Here is a 19,592-nt window from a genome sequence, read left to right as displayed (position 1 = left end):
TAACAAACAAACAGACTTACAAACTTTCACATTTATGATATTAGTGGGATAATACGAGTAAGTACCGGATGGACCCTTTAACAGTATTAATTAATTACAACATACATAGATCGTATTCGTGGAACTGAACGATATTTAGTTCAACGAATTTTAAAAACGATATTTATGGACGTATCCATACATCAGTAAAGAAAACCATCATGAACAAACCTAAACAGTTAACTGGAGTTTAAAAACTTTAGCAAATTTCTAATATAATTACCTACTCACATGATTATCAAAAAACTCCGAGGTGCTAGCCCAAAAGATTGAGGTTCCACTTTTTTGGCATAATTATTATAATTCCACCCTAAATTACAGCTTTCTAATACTACAAGTAGGTGTCATTGAACTAAGCCGTAGGCAGACGGTCATAGCGGACCTACAAGGGTTTCACTTTAACTTTACCATTTTGACTACGTCATCATCATCAGCCAGAAGACGTCCACTGCTGGACAAAAGCCTCCCCCTTAGAACGCCACAATGAACGACAACCCGCCACTTGCATCCACCGGTTTCCCGCAACTCACACGATGTCGTCAGTCCACCTGGTGGGAGGCCTGCCATTTTGACTACGGAACCCTAAAAACAACAAGCGTTTTTTTAGATCCGTTACAAATCGATCGTAATCAAATTACAATCAGAATACATCGTATCATCAAACCTTCGGAATAACAGTATTATTAGAAGATATCCGCAGGACAGCATAATCAGTAAAGCACATAGTTTGTTAGGAGAGACGCGCGAGGAATACAATATCGATATCTATCCTTGTCGATCCAATAAAATTAAAGAGAGATGTAATAATTCATCACAGCATTTTACAATTAGTTAGGTACAAAGTTAATGAACAAGACTTTATCACCCTAAGCTTTAATATCGGTTGATCAGGGTATAATTCGTCGCATGATTGAGGTTGGTTGTCGGATGCTGAAGACCAGATAGCCAAGTGGTTAGAGAACTATGAAGCTTGAGGTCCTAGGTTCGATCCTCGATCGGGGCAGATATTTGTATGAATAATACACATTGAACGTTTTTTATTATCTATATACTCGTGACTACGGCCACTGTAATGTTGCCGAAACGTCGAGGTAAATATTACTCGTGTGTGTTAGCGTGAAAAGTCCCGTTCTTGGTATTTTGACTATCTATATACATACCGGGTGTGGCCTGTAATACGAGCAAAAAATTCAAACATTGATCGCCCTCGTCAAACTGAACAACATTAGTTCAGCGACTTTTAAAAATAATGGTGTCCTTAAATTTTCCTTTTTTCATACAAAATAAATACTGTTATCAATGTACGCCATCCTAGAACCCTGGATCAATCAATCTAATCGAATACTACGCGGACGGAGTCGCGGGTAACGGCTAGTCACTCATAAATGAGGTACCGTGACTATATTTTTGTTTTAGTGAAATGAAATGAAATTTAATTCATTTTGCTTTAGACGTGGTAAAATTGGTCTTATAATGTGCAGTGGTGTCTACGACAACGCCATCTGTTATTTATTTATCTCTTTGTAACTTTCACCTCATTAGGGTCACATGAAAATTAGCTAAATAAACAGCTACATGTCGTGTCTTTACTATCCGGGAATTAGTTGTAGATCCAAGCCACAGATGGCGTTATTTTAGTAGATATAAGCAAATTTTCATTGTATCGAGCCAACACTTCAATAAATCTATTATAAGAGCAAGAAGTCATTTCTCTCTCGAATCCTGCCATTACTTCCACGAACAAACCAGAAGCAGGTCTAACCCGACAAACGACACTTACCTAACGGTACTGCTGTCATTACATTTTCAAAAGAGTAGACCCTTGTTTGCCCTCTCCGGTTTGTTAAATGCTCTAAGCTCCGTATTATCTAAGAACACGGTATCAGCTTTAGCTGAGGTTGAACATCGGAATATTAATCACATAAGTTGGCAGAATGATAAATGAGATCAAACATACGCTACGACAAGGGAATTACTAGTAATTGCAAACTTAGTTTGAGTTCTCGAAATTAGTTAATGTTATGTGCTTATCACATTGTTCTGTTAGGATTTGCGGTTCATCGTCAATGTGTTTATGCGATTTGCTAAAAAAGGAAATTTTCCCGTGAAAGTTTTAATTGTGAAAATATTTTTTATCTAATTCGAAAATTGGCCAAGTAAAAGTCTGGTTTACGCACCGATAGTGCACCCAGTTAAGACGGAAAATATTCGTTAGTACAGCGCAAAAAAAAACTTACTACCTGTTTGAGTTTATAAAAGTAGGTACATCTGACAGACGAATTATAAAGTTTTTTTCACTTCTTTTTGCTCTTAATTACTGCTTAATTACTTTTTATGCTCTAGTGCATAAAGTGAAATCTTCGTCTAAGCTAAGACCAAAGCAATCAGATGTAAACAGCCACAAACAAAAAGTTTCTACATTTTTTTTTGATAATTTTTAATTTATATTTTATAATCAAAATAGATCAATAAAACTAAAAATTTATAATTATATTTTAATGCATGAACAATAAAAGGTACATAGTAAGTGAACAAATTGTTTCCACTATTGTTATTTCATTTCCTCGCCATCGAAGTGAAAAGCAGTGTAAAACTCGAGCATTAAACCCATTTTCCCCTCGACGTGTCTATCTACCCTCGTCGTACTGGCTCGGGTGGCTACATGATCGCCTCGGGTAAAATGGCTCGTTTTATGCTCTTGTTGTACAATCTACTATTTTTGAAGATTGACTCACGTTTGAAATACCGTATACTCGTATTTACCTGTCTATCTATCACTAACAGTTCTTAAGATACAATACCGTGTGAAGCTACTGTTACACATGCTAGTTACTAGCACGAAAGCATGCTACTATTGTGCAAATGCTACAGCATTATAATGCTAGTACCTGAAGTACCAGTATGCGTTTAAAAAAAGCATGCTTAATAGTAGCACGTGTCCTGTACACACATGCTAGTAGGTAGCATTTGCTCAATAGTAGCATGCTTTCGTGCTAGCAAATAGCATGTGTAACAGTACCTTTACTTCAGGTACTAGTATGCTTACTATTAGCACGCTAGTAACGAGCGTGTGTAAGGCGGTCTTGACAGATGAGCTCTTCGGTTATGGAACCTTAGAACTAAACTAGGGCACACGATATTATTTTCTTACTTCACGTGAATTTTAAACTTGACACAGTTTTCTCCACCTTCAAATGGTATTTTTACTGAATTCATAAAAAAAAAACAAATCTTTTTTTATTCTATGTAGGTACTTTACAAGAAATTTCTTTACAGTCCCCCTTTCCAACTCAAAATTTTATGTCTTAGTATACTTATATTATAGAAGTCCTTACCGATAGACTTAAAACGTGCTAATAATTACCATGGGGACAATAGACACCAATTTGCCTTGGTATATATAATATAGGCCTTCGCTAAGGTAATCGTCCGAGTGCTGGTCACTGTCCCAATAATCGTCATCTTTAATTTAAGTCAGTACTAAGAGGAAGAGAGCAAGAGGTATATACTGCCCAACATGAGAGGTATATACTGTACATGCTGCCCAATAGCAGTGTCACCTATTGGGCAGCATGTTGAGCACTGGGACATTTACCTTACAAGTTTATTTACATACTACATACTAGGAAAACTACGTCTTCTCATTCTACTCTCCACCTAATAGACGTAACTTGAGATATAGACCAATGCTCTTTAAAATTGACATATCATAATCATCATCATCAGCCGGAAGACGTAAACTGCTGTGCAAAAGCCTCCCCTTTAGGACACCACAATGTACGACAACTCGCCTTATATCCACCTGTTGCCCGCAACTCTCTCGATGTCAGTCCAGCTAGTCTTCCACCAGACCACGCTTTGTCTTCCGGAAATTAACAGATAATTCTTTCCAATTACAATATTATTTCGGAATAACTCTGTAATAGGCCGTTAATACTTGAGATTGGCCATTATTACAACAACTTGGCCTTGTTTAGTAACTCGATTGTAACTTGTTTTATTAATTGTATCGGTCGGTAATCCTTAATTACTGTTGGCCCTTTGTTGGTTTCTTGCTAACTTTTATTGGTTTAGTAATAAGATTTTTGCTACCAGGCACACCAGAACTGAACGGCGTTTTTATAAAATTATGATGTACTACTAGCTGTCGTCTGCGACTCCGTCTGCATAGAATTCATTTATCACTTCCCGCGGGAACTATGCAACAAACAGACTTACAAACTTTCGCATTTATAATATTAGTGGAATATGAAAGTTTAAGTGTGTGTGTGCGTGTGTATCTTTGGTACTCCTTCACGTTAAAAGGGATGGACGGATTTGGATGAAATTTGATATGGAGATAGTCATCTAGAGTAACACAAAGGGTACTTTTTATCCCGATATTTTCACGAGATAGGGATTAAATCTCGAAACCATACCACGGGCATTGAGTCTTAAAATTTTGCACGGCTATCTGCATTGTCAGTGAGAACCACGATGTGATTTTTGGGAATTCCCACGGGAATTTTTATTTGCTACACCTTCACTCATGGTTGGACGGTTTTGAATAAAATTTGGCATGTAGATAGCTGTACGTCTGGAATAACATAGACAACTTTTTATCCCGATATTTCAAGGGAATCGGGATAAATTCTAGAATGTAATTTTTGGAAATTCCCATGAAAACTTAACAAATACAATTCAACTGCTATGCCCAATGAATTACGCGTGCAAAGCCGCTGTCAAACACTACGTTATAAATATTAGTAGGTTATTTTGCTATTTTTTTAAACTAAAACAATCACTTTGTTCACTCGCAAAAGCGCAATGAGTGACACATACTTTCCTTTGAGTTGTCCTTTGTATTTGTACTTAATATTATTGTTGTGTCTGGTGTTGTAAATAAATGCACTTTTTTCAATAAGTACCTATACTTGGAAATGTCCGCCTAACTGTCGCAAATATAGTACGCGAAGTTCTTCCTCATATAGAATGCAACAAATAAAATTAAACACTTCCCGGCCTCTCTCAACGGCCGGCAAATTGTATGAAATTCCATTACTGTATAGGTTTTTTTGCTTTTTAATTGCACGTTTTGACTACGATAAGTCAATCGAAACAGCCAAATATTCGTGAAGATCAAATTCCTTCTCCCGATTTTTTTTTAATTCCTAGACTGGGATTTAATTTAGAAAGAAACGGCGTATTTAAAAATGTCTCAAACAGTTTCACTCTGTTGTTTATATTTCAAGTTTCAATCAAATACCAAAAAAAAGGTAACAAAATTAAGTTGCCGAATTATGTAAAAAGCTTTCAGTATCATTTTAAACTGTAATTTAGCTATAAAAACCTTCATTGCAATTAAAATTATATTTTTAATTTATATAATACAATTTTATTTTAAATTAAATTATTATTTCTAACTATGAGTCGTGTCAGGTACTTTAAAAAAAAACAAGTATCGCGGGAAAGTGTACCAACTGAAAAAAAATTAAAAGCGTGCCCAAGCATTTGATTTAATATTTGTTAACAATTTTGCTTTATTTCCTCACATTATTGGAGAAAAGCACTATTTATGCCTTAGCGGAAATGGTAATTCGTGGATTCTTATTTATTGGCTGACTCAGCTACGCTTCGTCTGTCAAACTCTACCATCCACGAATTGCTTTTTCCTCGGCAGTAATGTAGTATTTATATCTTACCAAGTAATTGTTTTAGTTCACTTATATGGACCTCCGCAAAGTAACGACTGATTCAATAAATTATCTTTTTTTTTTGTTAATGTTTTAAGTCACTAGCATTTATGTATTTTAGGCAAAATGAGAGGAAAAAGACAACCGAAATCGACTAAGTAACAGTATTGTTGATAAAGTTAACAGCTTACTCGTAAGTACGTAACGCATTAATATGGTAGAGCTCTGCTGATGGTGTTACCTTGTAACGTCAATTAAGGAATCTTAGGAACGACATAGTAAGGCTTTTAGCTTAAATGACAGTAACGCCAGATTCTAAGCAAAACAGGCAGACAGATTCCTTAATATCAAATTTTTCATATATAAATTACTGAAGTCTGTACAAACAGTAGAAATAATCAGATTCTTGACTCATTTCAAATTAGGTCCGCTGATTATTTTTATCAATCATCATATATCAGCCGTAGGACGTCCAGTGTTGGACATAAGCCTCCCGTAACTTTGCCGCCACTTGTAATTTTCATTGTCACAGTACTTGCTTGCATTTAAAACAACCATGCCAAATTTCATGACGTTGAACCCCGCGGTTTAGATTTAAAGATTTTATTCCGATCAAGTGAGAATATCGGGATAAAAGGGCGATTGTTCGAACGTTTCAACCGTCTTATTTATCTAAGCACTTTTCTGTAAAAATTCTGTCAATTTCTAAGTTATCTAGTAGAAATACAGAATGATCGAAAACGACATCAAAATCTACAGCCAATTCGCAAAAAATTTGACCAGAGATATGAGAATGATTCAGTAGTTTTTAGACGAAGGAGTATCAAACATCCATACATATTCACACCCTTACAAACTTTCGCGTTTGTTATATAAAAAGGATTCACTACACATGAATGTTTCACTGTTGAACAACGCCACAGAACGCCCCTCAGAACGCCACAGTATCCGTCAACTACCTTACCTAGCGGAAAGCCTGCCAAAGCTTCACCTTCCGGTTCATCGTCCCCACTCGAGTACCTACGGTACCAACCTTTTTCCCCCATACGTTAAATCCGTTCCTCGAGCGACGTGGGCCGCCCACTGCCAATTCAACTTGCATATTCTTCGACCTATGTCGGTGACTAGTTTTTCAGCGAATTTCCATATTCCGGATTCTATCGCACAAAACAACTCCGAGCATAGCTCTTTTCAATGATTCGTTGGATGAGTCTGAGCCTCCAAGAGGAGGCCATTATATTGTACCTAGCCAGTGGAATGTTGAAAGAGAAGATGTCATGGAGTCTTGCAAACGCAGCATTGCAGACGTAATTACGCACAAATGTGGTACCGTAATGTCAACAAAGTGAGCTTAGACCCTAAGGCCTAAACATAACAATTCATTTGCCACATTAGATTAAGCTTTTATCCATGGCCGCGTCGATAATGTACCAAATTTTCGGCTTGGACGGACGGATTCATCGAATTACACACAGTCCATTATGCTGCAGTATCGCAACCTGCAGGCGGCAGTTAGGCCTAAACTGGCACACAGTTTAAAGTCAGTACGAAAGCGTGGCCAGGTTATTCACAATAAAAACTGATTAGCTAGTGTGAGTGTGTTCGTTGTATCTGGCTATTTTCTGCCCACAGTATATTTTTGATAAATTATTAAATACTTGTTGTAGCCCGCGGCTGATGTATTACTGTTGTGTACCTACTGTGTACAAAACAAAAAATCTAACTGATTTATTATTTATTTATTAGTTAGGTAAGATTTAAGTTGTGATTCTTTCGCTATATGATTCCTTTGAGAAAAGTGTGAGATGTCAACATGACATTTGTAGCAGAAAGGTTCCACCCTGATACTTGATTCAATTTGTTCGACTGTACTTGGAGAAATATTACAAATTTAATTTTTATTGGACATGTTTCGTTACTGTTATATTGTTATTTATACTGTGGAAGTTTTTTGCAATTATTACTGTCGCATTTAAGTCCCGGGTGTAATAATAACTATGTTGCACTACTGTTTAAAATGTATTTACTGTATTAATATTTAGGCTGTTAGCTTAGGCATGGTCGCATGGAGCGTTAAGGCAGTAACGGTAAGTGTGTCGAAATCTTAATAACAAGGAAAGTCGCATAACTTTATCGTTATCAAACCCCACTTCACTAAGCAACACACAAACGTTCTGTTTTGGGATAATTGACTCCCTCATCCACATCACAACATTCTATCTCTTATTAGAGAAAAAAATAAATAGAATGGTATTTCTCTGGCTGTCGGGGCATATGATTTACTTTTTGTAAAAAAAATACACAGTATTACAGCTGTAAGCCAATTTAGCGACATAATTACCTAATAATAAGAATAATTTCACAACTCGGTTTCTCCAACAATAAAGATAAATTTTAACAAATGAAAAAAATTAACAAATGAATCTCCATTTCTTCCGTGGATGTCGTAAGAGGCGACTGAGGATATAGGTTAAGGTATACCGTAGGCGGCAGGCTAGCAACCCGTCACTATTGTACCGTTTTTGTCAAATTTAAAACCTAAAATTACTAAAAGTGGAGCCTCCGAAGCGATAACGCTTTGTGTGCTTTGCCTACCCCATTTGGGAATACAGGCGTAATATTTGTGTGTGTGTGTGTGTGTGTGTGTAAAAAAACTTGCATTATACCTATTTCCTACTATAGCTATAGAACAGATATTAATAGGATATATAATCTAACCCTCTCAAATCTCGTAATGCGGGCGAACAGTTGAACAATTAAAACATATCAGAATTAAACTCTAATCTCGGAGGCGCCATCTGCTAATATACGACAATAATTCGCCAGAAGTTCCCCCAATTGTTGTATTACTGAGCAGAAGGCGCTGAAACTTCCCGCCGAGGGTTGTACTTGCTGCCGATAATTTTAAGCGACACCGCTACCAAGTTTGCATCGCATCAACACAAGGTGCTTTGCAGGAGGGTTGAGTTAGGAGATGCTGGCTTTTCATTATATTTAAGATTTAATTATTTATAGTTTTCGTTTATCTTGGGGTTGATGGCTGGAAAGAGCCGGCCTAAGATCGTAAAGCATGGCGTAGTATAGTATTGGAGGCCAATGTCCGCTTTGAGTCACTGCACCGAGTGCTGCAGTGGTAAGTATTTAAGATTGATTTATTTTCCAAAATGAACAATACAAGACAGGCATACAAATACAATTATTATTATTATTATTAGCCTATTCTTAAGCATCTTCTGCCTCTGTCTGATACAGGGCCAGTCCTAAGAAGAAGTCCAATTCATCCCGCCAAGTCTGCCAGGTCGCCTTTCGAATTGGTGGGCATCCAAGGTGGTTATTTTGGCCATGTTCGTCTGGCATGAACAAACAAGACAGGCATACAAAGTACAAATTCTACTAAAATTATAAATGCGAATGTTTGTGATTATGTGTGTATCATCATCAGCCAGAAGACGTCCACTGCTAAGCAAAGGCCTTCCCCTTAGAACGCCACAATGAACGACAACTCGCCACTTGCATACACCGGTTGCTCAACTCTCACGATGTCGTCATGGTAGCGGGGAGTCATTTGAAATTCTTAGTTCTTACTTAGAAACTCGAAGTTCGTATCGTACCGTCCCTCTCGCTCTCGTATTAAATAGTATAAGTGTAAGAGGGACCGCAGGACACGAACTTCGAGTTTCGTAGTAGCCCTGCTGCTCCTCCGTTACTTGGCCCGCTACCAAGGCCATAAAGGAGCCGCCGAGGACTATGGGCCGCGGCCCAAGTGTATATTAAGGGGAGGGGGTGCCATAATACGGTATAAGACTATTTTTTATATGTTTTATAAATAAAAACTACACAATGCCTGTTATCGAATAGAGAAACAATTTTTAAGTTACCTTTACAAATCCGTCTTCTGGCTTCTGGCAGTGTATGTGTGTGTGTGTGTGTGTGTGTTTGTTATTCTTTCACATTGAGCTCTATTTTTCACCACTTGCGAATTATAGTGCTCTGATTTATAAACTCGATCCCGTGAAGGACACTGAGAAAACTACTAGAAAACATATTGTTTATCTCACCCGCTACCATCCAACACTTGTGACACGCTCTGTCCCTCAACACTCCACTAATCCGACGCGTCACGCCGTACACTTGTCAAACTTCTCCAACTTGCCACAGTTCAGGCGGGAACAGTGTTACCGTTGTCTCACTTTGGTGCTGTCAGCAATATACCCTATGCCAATACCAGCAGCAAGTTTCTGAGACATCCTTTAAATATATTGCATGTTTTTTTTTTGTTTAAGAGAAACTTCAGGAGACCTTTTTGGTTAAATTAAAGGACTGCTAAGTGAGATATGGGAGCCTTTAAAATTTACCACTATGACCGGGAAAAGCTGGCGGAAAAACGTGCTGATTCGCGCAAACGTATTTTGAAGGGTCACGTTTTTAATTGCGATAAAGCTATTACGACACTTGTCAGCACTAGAGACAGAAACGGTATCAAGGCAGTTCTCCCGTTCTGCACAAACCATACATTATCTTAAAATGAAATAACTACCTACAGGAACCAATTTAAAAAGCGTTTATCTCAAATTGGTTTTCGGTTTACTATGCATTGTTATAAAATAGACAACCTCAATTGGTCAGAATAAGGAAATAAGAATCTATAATGTCGGCGGCCGATCGCAAAATCGGCCAGATCACGAAATTCCTAGGCATATCGTGAATTGGTGCCATTTCATGAATTGGCTAAAGGACATCCGCCATATCGTCCAAAACTCACGACGTTTAGACAAATCAAGATATTCCTGGCATATCATTAAACAACGCCATTTCATGATTTGGCCAGTTTAGGCAGATCATGAAATTCCTAGGCATAACATGTAACGCCGCTACAAACTACGCTACGCCGTGGCATGCTCGGCTCGTGCGTTGTGGTCACAATCACAATTCATACTATTCAACTCCTCGCTTCGCTCGTCGTACCTAAATTTTTCTTTTTTTCGGCATATCACGATGTGCCCGGTATAGAGCTAGGAATATCGACGAATGCGTTGCTCTAATCGATCTGCCGAATTGTTTATCAGGCACAATCGTGATATGCCTGGCCAACTTTTAGGCATGTCATGAAATGGTGCCATTTTCACGATTTTACCATCGGCCGCCGACATTTATAAGAAAGTGGCGAAGGCGGAACACGCTCCATATCATAGTGAAACATATTACTTATTCAGTGATAAAACCTACTGTCATAACACCACTGTGTCCATAGTGAATTTGAATGCTTTTTAAACAAGCTTATACGCCAATGTTTGGGTACGGGCCCCACGGCTTAAATGTTTGGTAGTATTAGGCGAACACAAATTGCTTGCCATTAGCATAAGTCGACATACTTTGTACTTAACGTTTTCGTGTGCTTACTGACAACATATTATGAAGTTTTACGTAGAATCCCAAATCTTATCAGAAAATGAATCGTATATGAAAGAGTTCGGGATAAAAAAGGCACGTGTTTCAAACTAGGATAGTAAGCTATCAAGCTAGCAACCAGTGGCGTAGCTAGGTAACCTAGGGCCCTGAGGCAAATAAAAAAATGGGGCCCACTGCTATCAAAACTGGTAAGGTTTTTTGAAGTAAAATCATTATATATACAAATACTTTAAAAATGCTAAGCAACTTTATCTTCAGCTATAAAGCAGAATTTCGAGGGCCCCCTGAGCTTGAGGGCCCCGGGGCACTGCCCCGCCTAGCCCCTTTGTAGCTACGCCACTGCTAGCAACTCTGGTTTATTAGTAACTTAACATACTACTACTAGCAATATAACATGTAGCAGGTGTTATTTGATGCTTGGCGATAAGCTAGAGCTTATAATGTATATATTTAAAATAAGAAAATGTAGAGTACAATATTGAATAGATTTTTTGAAAAAAATATTGAAGCTGATTTAAAGCTGCTACTACACAGTGCCCTTAGATGGCCTACGAATGAAAATCATATCTTGTATCACCCTATTATCAATGTGATGCAAAATATCGCAATTCTAATTGACATATACACACATAAATACACAACAAGAAACCACATTTTATTCACCTAAATACTACCGCCATTATTATGCAAATCAGTTTTGACAGTGAAATTTAGTTTACAAAGTGTTTATTATTTACGGTTTTTCAAAGTAAATATCACAAAATTTAAAGTTAGATAACATTAAACCGGTTCAGTTGAATTGAATAATCCCACGAAACTTTAAGATTCCTCGTAAAACGGTTTAGTTTTACAGTGCTGTAAAATTTTTAAACTCTTTCAGACGTTTAGAATGGAATATTTCTAGAAATTTCCTCCCCAAACTGGTATCAACGACTCATTTCGTTTCGAATCAAAAGTCTTTGCTATGTGAATAAGGTTTCTTTTACAGTCACATTTTTGAGAAAGATAAGAGGTTTTGGAAGTATGTGGAATTGGAGCATGTCCGGAATAGTTTTCTAAACGGATCAAATTTTACGTTGCAATGCAGGAGAAGCGGAATTTTGTTTACTTTATAGTATTAGATTTCCAGTATTATTTTAAACATGTTGCTATGAAAATATCTGGATCAATGCTGTGAAATTCTAGTGGTCCGGCCAGGATCGGCTCTGCAAGACGGAACTCCTCAACGGTGGAAATGTAATTTGGATGATAACGGAAATAAAGTCAACAAAAAGTACGTACAGTTAGCAAAAAAACAATTAAAAATATTTATGTATTGTTAACAAAAATTTATTAGAAATAATGAAATGCCTCATTTACTTCACGAATGTCAAACCAAAATGATTAAAAATGCTTCATTTCACAAATGCATTTGCTTCTGAAACTGAATGTCTTGGGATTTTAGGATAGGATTTTGATATAAATCCTGAATAGTCACAGAATCGGATAAAATGCATTAGACCAAATGAATCATTTGCGAAACGAATCATTTCATTTTTTTTGGCTAAGAATACCGTTTGATTTCAGTAAATTTTCCCATCTTCAGCATTTAGACTACTTTCCTTTCAAATAGCGGTGAAATTTTTCCACCTATAAATACTGAATCAAAATAATACATTACTGCAGAAACCAGTAAGTAGGTAAGGTAATAATGGTTGGTAATAATGATTGTTAGTGATGATGACGATGATGATGACGGTCGTTGATGGTGATGATGATGGTTGGTAGGTAGTGATGGTGACGATGATGATGATGATGATGGTGATGATGATAATAGTGACATGGACCCATTTCAAAATACTAGTTAACTACACCCAACACTGCCGCTCGGCCCGCACGCTGTTTATGACTGGCTCCAAATTTTTAAAGGAAGTAAATTTCATACTTACTTCCTGGACAGTTCGAGGTTACTTCCTGGACACTAGCGGCTAGTCTCCAGGATTCGTTACTTTCTACGTTTTTGATGACGTAATGGCAACATTTCGTACCATTTTTGAGAAAATACTTTATTTGAATTACATCAACCTAGCTTTACTAGCTAATCGGAACTCGCAACTATTTGCATTCGCAGGCTGCACTCCAATCAAAGTTGGTCCCGCGGTATCTGGAAACTACTTCCGACCACGTCTCTACTTGTGATGGGTATTTCCAAAGGTTTGGCCTTTATTATTTGGTAAGTATAATTCCTAGTTACTAAACCTACTTCTTACTGATAACATAAATGCAAAAGTTCGGATGCTTGGATGTGAGAAATCACAAAGACTAATTGCAAGAGCGTACTCAGCTTCTGGCCCAGAACGTGAGGGGAGTTAAGTCACATTTTTTAGATCGGATCCCCTGCGCTTGTTTTTACATACAAACTACATGCGAGGTGTTCTTTCAAAAATTTATGCATAATACATACTGGTATTGTAAAGCATACAATTTCCAGATAAGTATTTGCTGAAATTTGGTCCACTGATAGGTACCTAGTTTATAAACTAGGAAACTTTTTGCTCATATTACAGGCCACACCGGATATACATAATAAAAGTAGCTTTAATTTAAGATAATTTGTTAAGCCTGTCCTTCGACTATAAACTGGGTGAATTTAAGCAGTTTTTCTCCAAAAAATCATAGGTACACTCCAGGTAAAGAATTGCCATCATAACATAATTTTCAAAATCCAAAGGCCTTGCGCTTTCACAACACTAAACCTCAAGGCTGCAGTTTAATGCACTTCCCCCGATGCGTCTCATCCTACCGTACATGCACAAAGCAGAAACTTGGAATATTTACGATTGCAATAATCTGAAGTGGTCTAGTCTCGGTGTTGTACCGTTACAAGGCTGTTCGTGAACTATAAATCAAAAATAACGGCCACGGCTAGAACGGTTTTCGCTTGTAGTGCGATCGTGTTACTTGCTGAACAGAAAAATGTTTAAAAGGCTAAAGCTGATGCTTATTATTAACATCTTCAGCAGAAAGAAGTCCACTGTTTTAATCTACTACCTACCAAAAAAACGGTCAAGAGTATGTCGGACACGTCCAGGATAAAGTTCCTTAGTACGAAAAAATCAAGTTAAATAATATTCTTCTATGGATTTTGCTCATAATGCGTGGGGCCGATGACGCGTGGATTCTTCGCTGAGAGCGCCATTCGACGGGAAACTGTACACAGCTGTCATGTGCGACGGACATGCTTGCCGACCACATTTACCCGCGAAAACATAGGTAAATTGGTCCTTACAAACATTATCACCTCAAACAGGTATAGTGAGTACTAGTCATAATTCGTTGCGTTACAAATAACTCCCTGCACGAGTGCCTAGGCTTCACTCCAGCTAATATATACGTATGGCACGCCTCTGCAGCAACAAAACTCTATTAGGGTCGGTTGAGTTTCCCCATAAAATTGTGCCATACAACATTAAAGAGTGAAAATGGGCATAATTAACTTGCTTTAAGGCATCGTTAGAGATAGGGGTTTTAGTTTTCGCAACGCAAAGACTGCACTACTTAGTCCGCCACACAGCTTGTCAACATGGCACTTCCAGTTCAGATTTGAGTCTAGCATGAAACCGAGGAACCTAAATTCGTCACACAATGGCATTGGACCGTTAAGCAGACAAGGAGGCAGGTCAACACTACGGCCAGAAAAAATTATTACGCTCGATTTAGCAACATTTAGCAGTAGGCCGTTGACCGTTAAAACCATTCTTTCAAACTGCCGACAAGCCTCCCATATCTTCTCAGCAAGCTGTTCGAACGAACGGGCGCTCACAATGCTCGTACTGGTGCTGCTGGGAGCTGGTACTGCCAAGAGCGCAGTCAGCGGTATCGGCAATTTTTGAAAAAAATATTAGTCTTTCTTTTACAAATATACAATTTTACTCGCAAATGTGATGAAAAACATTGTATGTCGCACGGGCGGTACTAGTAATCGGGCGGTAATTACGAACATCAACTCATTAAAGCCCTCAAGTCTTCGACTTCGGGCTTCTAATAGACTCTCGTTCGTAATTCCTTATTTACCGCCCTTAAGACACAATGTACTATAAAATACCTGATACCTCATAAGTTACTACCAAAAAAGGCCACAATGACCGATCCTGCGTCGCTGGCATCTCCCATCGACGATAAATCTATTTCTAACGTTATTTTTGTAGCACACAGATTTGAATTTTCTACTGGTATTTTCACTAGGATTCTAAATCACCGCCAAACGAATGGTCGTAGCTCTCGCTGCACTAATGTTTAGTGTGCACCACGTGTGTTGACAGTAGTAGATGACCCGAGCTCGACAACTGGAATAGTGACTTTATTGGGTCTACTAGACTACGGATACGGATTACTACTGGGTCTACCACAGAACTAAAATTTCTAGGGGTAATAAGTTTCTATTACAATTTTTTTTATAATACAAGTTGTTTTGCTGACTGTAATTTTGTTGATTGTACTTGCATTGTTTAGTTTATTTATTCATTTAATAATTACACTAAGTAGTTACATCATAAATTACATAAATGGTATGTTACAAGAATTTATATTGATATCGTCAAAGATATAAATATTAATAATAATATAAGAAATAAATACTAGAGTTTCAAGTACATGAGATATGAAAAAAAAAAACAATTAAAATAAGATAATTTGGGGAAAAATCCATAACCACGAACCGGAAACTAACTACCTCTACCAGGTACCTAAATTAAATCTAAATAAGATCGGTTCTCACTAGGAATTGTCATAGCAAAAATAATTTAAATAATAATATCAAAGATAAAAAGAATACTTGAAACAATAAATACATACGTGACAATTAAAATAGAATTTGGTTCTCCATACTAATAATTATTTAACTAAAATTTAATATTAATTGCAATCTGAAAGACCAATAATTAGGACAGCGAGACAGTTTACGAGAGCGCCAAAAATCCTAACATAGATTTGCCTCCAGCGAGTCTAAAACACGTGTAAAAGAAAACTATTGCCGTCACCCAAAGTAAATCAAAGTAAGCAATTTTCCCTCGCCAAAGAACGGGTATAATTCAGCCCGGACAAACTATCCGGCCGGACGGAATGCAGATAGGACGATAAATTCACAGGATTGATCCGGACTGTGTCTTTAGGTCGCCGTTATTCAATGCACGTAGCTTTTTCCATATGGGAAATGTCAGGATTTAATTAAATTTTACCTTTTATATAATACTACCTGTTTCCCGTGATTCCGTCCGCGTAGAAGTATGAAAAATAGTTTACATCTTATTCTCCAAGCTACCGAATATAGGTACATAAAAAAAATCATCAAGGTCAAGCCGTTTCGAAGGAGTTTGGTCACGAATATTTTTGAGCCGAGAAATATACGCAAGGTGGGCCCTGCAACAGGAGCAAAAAACTAAACGACAGCTTCCACTCTTCATCTTGAGCTAATTTAGTTCTACAACTTTTGAAAATAACTTTTATGATTTTTATTATAGTTTAAAGTTTAATTAGACAAGCAATGTATTGCGAAATCGGTCATTTTGTTACGTGACAGGCGATGTCATTTAGGCTATTGGATGCCGTACATTGAATATACTATTTAATTTGTTTGGAATCAACATAATGACAAAATTACTTAATTTTTGAAACTTGCTGAACTAAAGTAGTTCCATTTGAGTAGCAGAACCTGTGTTTTAATTTTTGCTCCTGTTACAGGGCCCACCCGGTATATTAGATTAATAATTATAGTCTGGCTAATGAAAGATGAACCTGCAAAACCGCGGCAAATTCAAAAAAAATGCAGATAGTATTACCAGGTATCAAAATAGAAAAGTAATACTTAGTACAAGTACAGAAGCTTCTGTAAGCTGATCGTACAAAAGTGATGGTTAGGCATAAGAATCGTGCCTTCTATCGCATGCCTATTGGAAAATAAGTACTTACCGCTTGATTTTAACGACAATTTGCATTTTAAAGTTAAATATTTCGCAAACAAATCACTGAATCGAAAAATCGTCTTAGCAAACCCCTAATGGTTTTAATAGACCTACGATACCCCACACTATTGGGTTGGATGAGAAAAAAAACACCCCTACTATACATCTATGGGAGGTACCCTAAAAAAATTTTTTTTTAATTTTTTATTGCAACATTTTGTCGGCATAGTTAACATAATATATCCGTGCAAAATTATAGCTTTCTAGCATTGTTTGTCCCTGAGCAAAGCCGCGGACGGTCAGACAGACAGACAGACAGACATGACGAAACGTATAAGGGTTCGGTTTTTGCCATTTTGGCTTCGGAACCCTAAAAAGGTTAATACGAATAAAAGTGAATCTTAGGAATCACAATTGTATTGACCAGTTCTGAAAGGGTATCAAAATATTTTGCCATGTCTACTAACCTACAAATTCGGTCACCGCATCTACAGACTCTCTTTTAATGTTTGAACAAGGTTTCCCTCTATGCTTGTTTTTGTTTGAAATTGCTTTTCTTTTTTTTTCTTTTATGGTTGAAATTGCTTATCATGGTAAAAATAATCTGTCGCACACCACTTTTGATTGTTTCACCCATGTTTCAGCAGTAAATTTCCAAAAAACTCTATTTTAACACACGAAAGGACTTAACTCGACAAGTCACAAAATAATAGTACAAGCTCTGTGTCAAGTCTCTGTTTTATTAAACTCTTGGTCTGTTTGCCCATGAATGACGTTTGAATAATGTTGCCACTCAAATAATAGGTGTGTTCATCTTTTCATTAGCAAAACTCTATAACAATTAAGTCTGTAAAAGGGTTCAACAAAACTTACAAAATATAAAGACAGAGATAGCTTAGGTATAAAGTAAGGAACTCAAAATTATACGCAAACGTGACCAGTTGTTGTACTTAGAAACTCAACAGTAAACAAGTTAAATTAAATATAGTATTTAAATAGGAGTAAGTGGTCCACCGTTGAGGGTGAAAATCGAGAAAGATCTTGTGTAACAAGGCAAACCTCTGCGGCGAGCAACTGGCCGCTTACAGAAAATCGAAATTCTAAATTTTAAATTATTGATTCGCTTTTGTTTTTTTCCTGTGACTCGCTCTAGTCGTTCTACAACAAGGCGTAAGCCGAAAATTGGATTTCTTAGACCTCCAGTTGCTTCGGTTGCAAGCGGCTTGCATCGATCGTAAACCAGGTCATCCGTCCATCTCGTTGGTGGACGTCCTACGGTGCGCTTGCCGATCCGCGGTCTCCAATCGAGAACTTTTCGGCCCCAACGGTCATTTGTTCTCCGTGCTATATGGCCTGCCACTTTAACGAGCTAATTCGCTTGGATATGTCGATGACTTCTCTAGGTTCTATCTCCTCATTTCTGATTCGATCCCGTAGATAGACCCCGAGCATAGCTCTTTATATTTTTCTTGTTTATCAAAGTCAAAGTCAAAATATCTTTATTCAATTTAGGCTATAACAAGCACTTAGATTAGATTAGATTAGATTTATTTATTACCTAATGAAAAAATACATTATAAATACATGTCAGGTAATTATAAGAAATTCACAAAAGGATCGTCAAATTGTACACAATATAATAATAATAATAATAGGTATATGATAGCGGTAAATTAAAATACATTTTCAGCCAAAATAAAATTAGAATTAAATCAAATAATAATAATAATCCTGGGTAAAACATGGACAAAAAGTTAAAATTAGGTACAATGTCAAGACAATAAAATTAAATCCTAACTAATATTAATAAATGTGAAAGTTTGTGAGTGAGTGAGTGAGTGAGTGAGTGAGTATGTTTTTACTTTTTCACGCTTAAACGGGCTGGACGGATTTGGATGAAATTTGGCGGAAAGTTAGTTTATAACCTGGATTAAAACATAGGATACTTTTTATCCGATATTCCCACGGGATAGGGATAAAATCTCGAAATAACAACCGCTAGGCTTAGAGTCATGAAATTTGGTATGTAGGTAGTTGGACGTCTGGAATAAACATAGGTGACTTTTTGACCCGATATTCCACGGGTACCTAGGGATAAAATCTTAAAATAACAACCGCTGGGCTTTGAGCCATGAAATTTAGTATGTAGGTAGCTGGACTTTTGGAATAACATAGGCTACTTTTTATTCCGATATTCCCACGGGATAGGGATAAAATCTCGAATAACAACCGCTGGGTTTAGAGTCATGAAATTTGGTATGTAGGTAGTTGGATGTCTGAAATAACACATAGGAAACTTTTTGACTCGATATTCCCACGGATACCTAGGGATAAAATCTTGAAATAACAACCGCTGGGCTTAGAGCCATGAAATTTAGTGTGTAGGTAGCTGAACCTCTGAAATAACACATAGGCTAACTATTTATTCCGATATTCCCACGGGATAGGGATAAAATCTCGAAATAATAACCGCTGGGCTTAGAGTCATGAATTTGGTATGTAGGTAACTGAAACATTGGAATAACACTAAAGT

This window comes from Choristoneura fumiferana, chromosome 11, assembly GCF_025370935.1.
Source record: "Choristoneura fumiferana chromosome 11, NRCan_CFum_1, whole genome shotgun sequence".
Classification (NCBI taxonomy): Eukaryota; Metazoa; Arthropoda; class Insecta; order Lepidoptera; family Tortricidae; genus Choristoneura; species Choristoneura fumiferana.
Note: the sequence above shows the minus strand (reverse complement) of the source record.